This window comes from Elephantulus edwardii, unplaced genomic scaffold (genome assembly GCF_000299155.1).
Source record: "Elephantulus edwardii isolate Elephantulus edwardi_28Jun2011 unplaced genomic scaffold, EleEdw1.0 scaffold00003, whole genome shotgun sequence".
Taxonomy (NCBI): Eukaryota; Metazoa; Chordata; class Mammalia; order Macroscelidea; family Macroscelididae; genus Elephantulus; species Elephantulus edwardii.
The window spans coordinates 27,762,632-27,770,863 of NW_006399753.1; positions in this window are offsets into that span (position 1 = coordinate 27,762,632).

The window sequence follows — 8,232 nt, forward strand, 5'->3', positions numbered from 1 at the left end:
TAATTTAAAAGATCATGGCTTAGATCAGGTGCATTTTAATATGCAAATTGACATCATTGTTCCACTTTGGAAAGGTCATTAGCAATAGATTTTCCCAATGCAATATATGTTTTTATTGCTGGTGACAAAGGTGTCAATTGTGAATCCAAGTAAAATGAAATTGTTCACAATTTCTATTTCTTCTTCAGCTATCATGATATAGCCTGTTGAGGCTTCTGGTGGCTTAGTGGTAAGGAGTTGTGCCATTAATCCAAAGTTACACAGTTCTAATCTATCATCTGCTCTGAGGGACAAAGATGAGCAATCTCCACCATTTATTGCCTATGAAAACCTACTGGAGATTGAGCTATGCGTCAGTTGTTACTTGATGGTGCATAACAAAAAAGACCAGGAAAACATAATTAAAAAATAGTTAAAGTAATTGTCTAGAGAAAAACTTATGAATAACAACAGAAAACTCTATGACATATTGTTAGAAGATGAACCTCTCGGGTTCCAGTGGGGAAGCACTCTTTGCTCAAAGGATAATCAATCTTAATGATGTGGATGCAGCATCCAGGACATTCATTTGCAGATAAGCCATGGTTCAAAATGAAAATAAACAGTTAAAGACACTCATTAATATTCAGAATGTGAAAGTGTAAATTTAAGAAAATTGAAAATAGTGTAAGATGAAATTGAGTGTTTGACATGAGATATTCCAAGCATTATTGTTGTTGTTATGTACTGTCAAGTCAACCAACTCATAGCTGAACCTCCATCAGGTTTTCAGAGGTTTTATAAACTGCATGAGAGGGAACTGCCCATATTTCCCCCATAAAGCAGCTAGTGAACACCAAAAGAACACACAAATAAATCTTGGATAAAATGCAACCAACGTGCTTCTGAGAGGTAATGATGGTGAAACTTCACCTCACACACTTTCTCAGAAGGACTATTTCTTGGAAAAAGGCATCTTGCTGAGAAAGGTGAAGGATCAACGAAAGAAAAAAAGAATCCTGACAAGATGGATTGGCACAGTAACTTCACTGATGGTCTCAATAATATCAAAGATGATGAAGAGGGCACAGAATAGGGCAATCTCAGATCTGTTGTTCATAGGGTCACTATGACTTGTGATTGACTCGATGGTGCTTAACAACAACAACAACAGATAGAATATATCAAAATCAACAACTACTTCAATGGAGAGAGATGAAAGAGAAGTTTTTGTTAGAACAAGGCCAGAGGCTGTTTGCAGAACAGATGATCATTTGCTCATACATAAGTTTGAGGTGAAGCTGAAGAAATCGAAGCCACATTCCAGACAACCAAAGAATGTTTTTTTCATATATTCCACCTAATGTTAGATATTATCTCAAGAATAAATGCAATTCACTAAAATACTGAAGACCCATAAAGGTGTGACATGGCTTCAAGGGAATTAATACAAAGAAATCAAAAGTCACTAAAACATAAGAAAGAAAAACCCAAAATGGATGTCATAATATATAGCATATGCTTTAGAGAAACTTAACACATGAAAGCAATGAAGTGAAATAACTCACCAGATACTTCATTGGTTGACTCTTAAAGACTATATTGAAATGGGTTAGGAAGCCAAAAGAGATTAACATGCTTAGCATCTTGCAGGCTGAAAGAACTAAAGAAGGGGAAAACAAACTTCAAGTTACAATAGTGAAGGATTCTATGGGTAAAATTATGGATGACATAGGAATGGCTTTGGAATGAATGAACAAAGTCACTGAATCAAGAATTGGTCAGTCTTCAATAACTTCAGAGAAAGCAAATGATCAAAAATTGATGATAACAAAGAAAAAAGTCCATGTTTCAATGAAGGTTTTGGAGACTAATAGAGCTCCAGGAAATTACAGAATGTCAATTGAGATGTTTTATCAAAGATGCAACACTGGAGATGCTCACTAATCCATGCCCAACATTTGGAAAACAGTCCCTGGCCTACTTAATAGGAGAGAACTATCTTTGTGTCTACTCCAAAAAAAAAAATAATCCAGTAGCAGGAAAAAAAATTATCAAACAATATCATTAATAGCACACTCAAGAAAATTCTGCTAAAGATAGATCATAAATCATTGTCTAGTACATCAACAGAGAACAGCCATAACTTCAAGCTGGATTGAGAACAGAGTGTGGACTGAGAAATGTCATTGCCAATGTCAGCTGGATGCTAGATGAAAGTAGAGACTACTGGAAAGATGTTCCTGTGCCTTATTTAGTACCAAAAGCCTTCCAGCTGTTTATATCATAATACATTATGGTTAACACTGAAAAAAATGGGAATTCCAGAACATTTAATTGTGCTTCTGCAGAACCTATAAAGACACCAAAAGGAAGTTGTTCAAACAGAACAGGGATGCTGTGTGATTTAAAATAAAGAAAGATAAATACTAGGGTTGTATAATTTTATTTCACTTATTCAATATCTATGTTGGGCAAATAATTCAAGAAACTGGAATATATGAAAAAGAATACAGACTCAAGATTGGAAGAAAAGTGAATAACAACCTGAAATATGCAGATGACATGATCTTGCTTGCTGAAAGTGAAAGGATTTCTACTACTTACTGAAGAAGCTAAAATAAAACAGGTTGCTACTTTTATGGGCCATCAAATTAGAACCAACTCATAACTGACCTTTCAACAAGTTTTGAGGAGCAGTAAATTGTAGGAGAGAAGACTGTTCATCTTTCCCCAGCAGAGCAGCAGGTGGATCTGAATCATGTTTGCATTGCAACCCTTTACCAACAGGCAAACAAGGCTCATCAAAGGCAATATGGCCTTTAGTATATATTACACTTCAGTATAAAGAAAATACATTATTCACAACTGGACCAACAATCAACATCATGATAAATGGAGAAAAAGAATGAAGTAGCTAAGGATTTAATTTTATTTTAAATAAATATTAATCAAAGTAGAAATCTAGAAATCAAAATGTATTGTATTTTGTGCTGGGTAGATATATTTTTAAAAAATCACAACAAACAACTTTTTCTTGTAAAGAAAAGCAAAGACATCTCTTTGAGGATTAAGGTGTGCCTGACCCAAGACATAGTATGTCCCATTGCCCTATATGTATACAAAAGCTGGAGACTAAGTGCAGAACAATGACGAAAAATCTTTAAATATGTTATTGATCAAGAATATTGAATATGCCATAGAACGCTGGAAGAACAAACAAATACATCTTGCAAACATTATATGGGAGTAATTGCTAATCTTTCTTCTATGGAACAGTCGATTGATTCACAACATCTGCCTTTTGGTTGGCAGTATAAGATCTTACCACTAGGCTAGAAGAGCTCCAATAAAAGGGAGACTGATGAAATATGTTTACGGCATTGAAGTCTATGTGGGAGGGAATAGTTTAAAAGTATTCTATTTTAGGGCATTATGTTTATCGTAGGAGTACGCAATGAGGGTTGCAGAGTGGATTATATTTGGGGGTGGGGGTGGGATTGGGGGAGGTGCGGGGGGGATTGTGTACCAATGAGGGAGTTTTTCTTTTGCTTTTCAAGGAGAGGAGCAAACGGGGCGGGCAGGGGAAGGAGAGGGGTGCAACAATGAATGAATGGAATTAAAAAAAAAAAAAAGGGAGAATATACCATAGGAAGATTTAAAAGGGTGAAAATGACAACACTATAAAAAGCAATCTACAGTGCAATTTGACCCAGACCCAATCCTCATTTTTCAAGAGATCGAAAAAGCAATTACCAATTGTACATAAGAAAGTAGGTAAGTAAAGCATCACTGAAAAAAGGAAAACCAGAGAAGGATGTCTTTTATTCTCAGATCTCAAAACTTTGTACATAGCAATGACAGTTAAAATAGCCTGGTGTTGGTACACAGACAGACATACAGACCAACAGAATATAATTGCAAATGCAGAAGTAAATATATTTACCTATGAACAGCTGATTTTGGATAAAGACAGCTTCTTCAACACATGGTACTGACAAAATTGGTTATCTTTTTGCAGTAAATGTAAATAAGATTCATGCCTCACACCATGCAAAAAAACCCAGAAACTCAAGAGAAAACAAGGATCTAAATGTAAAATCTAAAACTGAAATTTATCAAAGAAAAATTAGTGGCCCTACTCATGGCATAAATAGACTATCATACATAACTAAAAATACACAATCAACAGAGGTAAATTAAACCTTTGTATGGGGCTGGAATCCAATTTGGAAGTTGTTTGCAGCAGCTACATTCTACAGAGGCTTGTTTGCTGGTTCTGGTGAGGATTATAGTGGAACAGTTACTTGCTAATGGGTATGAGATTATGTGATTCCACCTCTTATTTAAAAATGTGCATTTGGGCCCTGAGGTCTGGTTTTAATTTTTTTTTTTTTTGTCTAGTGTTCTTGTAAGTGGTATAGCACTGGTCTATTTCCTGTACAGAGGCAACTCGTGGACACTGATGTGTCAAATGTGATAATGGTTATCCATGGTGGACAGTATTTATAGTGGAGCTTCCCAATTAAAACAAGCTTGGAAGCAGGAGTGGTATCCACTTCCAAAATGGCTTGCCTCCAGAAACTCTATGAACTTGGAGAAATGTCAAAAGAGAGTTCTGTTGGCCTGGTGGATAGAAAGTTATGCTACCAAGCCAAAGGTGGGTGATTTTAATCTGTGGCCCTCAGGTCTGTTTTTAATTTTTTTTTTTTGTCAAACATTCTTCTAAGTAGTACAGCACTGGTCTGTTGATTTGCTGTACAGAGGTAACTTGTGGTTGCTGAGATGTTAAACACTGTCACTGATACATCAAATGAGATAATGTTTACCCATAGTGGACAGTGTTTGGTGTGACATCCACTTTTGAAATAACTTGCTTCCAGAAACTTTATTAACATATAGAAACAGTGAAAGTTATACAAATGTTTAGGTCTTTTCATTCATAAGTTCACTACAACTCGACAACACTTAACACCACCAACAAATAAATATTTATATGGATCAAAAATTTCTCCAAAAAAGTAAAAAGAGATTATAGGGTTGAAGAAATTATATTTGACATATATGACAAGTGATTCATTTCTAAACTTTACAGAAATCTCACCTAAAAAACCCCAACAGCCATGAAACACCTCACCAACAAATAAAGAAAGCGAAGTTTACCCCACTACAAAATGGACAGAGGAAATGAAATCACACTTCCTCAAAGAAAGCGTTTGAGATAGTCAATAAACTTGGAAATAAGTGCTCAAGATTCTCAACTCCATATGGTTGAGTCAGAACGAAATTATAACTGACCCTTCATTGAGTTTCTAAGGCTCTTAATTGCACAGGAGTATTTGAACCACCAGAGACACATGACCTTTAGGTTAGTATTGCAACTCCCAATGGACTAGTTATTAGTGCTCCCTCATTAAATGTTGTTATTATGTGCCATCAAGTCTACTATGACTCATAGCAACCTTAAAAACAATAGCTCTGAACTTTGCCCTATCTTGAGCCAACCTTGCCATTTCTGACACATCTGCGCGCATTGCAACAGTCACTGTGTCAATTTCATCCAGAGTCTTCCTCTCCTGTGCTGATCCTCCAACCTTCCAAGCATGATGTCCTTCTCCAAGGACTGGTCTCTCTTGGAGACATACCTCAAAGTATGTGAGATGGATCTTTCAAAATTCTTGTATCCAAGAGCAATCTAGTTCCACCCTCTCTCCAGGACAGACCTGTTTTTTCTCTTGGTGATCCCTAGTATGTTCAGGACCCTTGTCCAGCACCACAATTCAAAGACAGATTTTTCTCCTGTCATCTTTATCCATTGTCCAACTCTAAGATACATAGCAAATAAGTAAGAAGACTGTGGCCTGGATAAGAAGCATCTTAGTCTCTAACCTGCTTTTGTTCATCTTAAGCACTCTGGAAAGATGCCTAACATCAGATTTTCCCAAAACAACTCATCTTTTGAGATACATACCAAAACTACAATGAGATATTTTCTCAATCTAGCAACAAGAGAAAAGTTTAATAAGATACTAAACAAATTATAGGAGAGATTGGAACTGTAAAATACTGTGATAAAAGCACTAGGGAAAGAAGCTTGGCATTTGTTAAAAATGTTCCAAATAAAAATACCATTTGATTCAGCAATCCAGCTATGAGCTAAATATCCTAAAGAAATAGCCGTGCAACATGAACACACATATGAACAGATATGTTCACTGTATTACTGACAATAGTTATGAGATGGAAACCACACAAGATCAACAGATGAATGGATGAACAACTATGGTGCATATTCTACAGTATATTACATAATAGCAAAGAGTAAGGAAAAAATTCATAAAACATTACATGCCTCTGACTAATGTAGGGACTGTTATGTGGAGTGAAGCAAGTCAGATGCAAAAGGACATGCAATACTGTATTATTTCATTATTATATAAATCTAAATAAAAGTTCACATGCGGAAAGAATAGATTTTAGATGGTTACCAGATATGGGAAGGGAAAGAGATGGCAGTAAAAATTCGTAAATAGATAATAGACCAACATTAAAAATAAGCAAAGGGAAAGGCAATGTAATGAGGGGGCGATCATCCAATTTTTCTGAATAAGAGGAAGATGGAAGACATACATGAGAAGTAGTTAAAAAAGTAAACATTATTTGATGCATAAACCTGCAATATTAGCAACAACAAAAATAAATTTTAAAGTGTATGTATAGTAGACAGGCAAGACAAACACATTTGAACAGGTGAAAAGGACTACATCACTGAACACATAAGCTTTGAAGATGATGGTTGTATATTTATGTTGTTGTGTACTGTAGAGTTGGAATGGACCCATAGCTGACCCTCCAGCAGGTTTTCAAAAGCAGTTAATCACATGGGAGGAGATTGCCCATCCGCTTCCCACAGAGCAGGTGGTGGCCTCAAAATGTGTGCCTTCAGTATTGCAGTGCAGCTTCTTGCCACTATCCAAACAACTATCCAAACAAAAGCCACTCTGATCTAGTTGATTTTGACTGCTCATTTCCCTCCATTGACACACTTGGTGAATTTAAAATGCACTATGCACTATCCCATAAACTCTTGTTGTTGTTGTTGTTATGTGACATTGAGTCATTTCCGACTCTTAGCGACCCTATGTACAACAGCCCTAAACTCTGCTCTGTCCTGTGCTAATCGCACTATCTCCAATACACCCATCCCGATTACCCCAGTCACTGAATCAATCCACCTCATAGAGGGCCTTCCCCTCCTGTGCTGTCAGTCCACCCTACCAAGCATGATGTCCCTCTCCAAGGACCACTCTTTCCTTACAACATGTCCAAAGTATGTTAGACAAAGCCTCAGTACCCTTGTCTCCAAGGAGCTGCCCAGTTAAACCCTCTCCTGGATGAATCAGTTTGGTTTCCTAGCAGTCCATGGTACCCTCAATACTCTTCTCCAGCACCACAGCTCAAAGGCATCAATTCTCCTTCTCTCATTCCTAGTCATTGTTCAACTCTCTGATGCATACCAATTGATTGCAAAGACCGTGGCCTGTATCAGACCACCTTAGTCTCCAGAGAGACACCGTTGCTCTTCAGAACTTTGAAAAGGTCCTTAACAACAGACTTTCCTGGCTACTGGTGCCAAGAGTGTTAACTGTGGAGCTAAGCAAACTAAAGTTGTGAACAATCTCAGTCTCTTCACCATCCACCCTGATGCTGCCAATTGGTCCAGTAGTGAGAATCTTTGTCTTCCTGACATTGAGCCTCAATCCATATTGAAGGCTGCAATCCTTAATTTTCTGCAGCGAACACTTCAGGTCCTCCTCTGTTTCAGCAAGTAGGGTTGTGTCATATTCATAATACAGATTGTTCATAGATCTTCCACCAATTCTGACACCATATTTCTCCTCATAGATCCCAGCCTCCCAGATAATCTGTTCTGCATACAGGTTGAAAAATAACGGAGACAGGACACATCCCTGGCATACATCCTTACCAATTTTGAACCATGTAGCGTTTCCTTGCTCTGTTCTGACAACTGCTTCTTGGTCCAAGTATTGTTGTTGTTGTTGGTATGTGCCGTCAAGTTGTTTGTGATTCATAGCAACCCTATGTACAACAGCCCTAAACCCTGCTCTATCCTGTGCCAATTGCATTGCCTCTGACACACCCATCCAGATTACCCCAGTCACTGAATCAGTACACCACATAGAGGGCCTTCCCCTCTTGCACTGTCCCTCCACCCTCGCAAGCACGATGTCC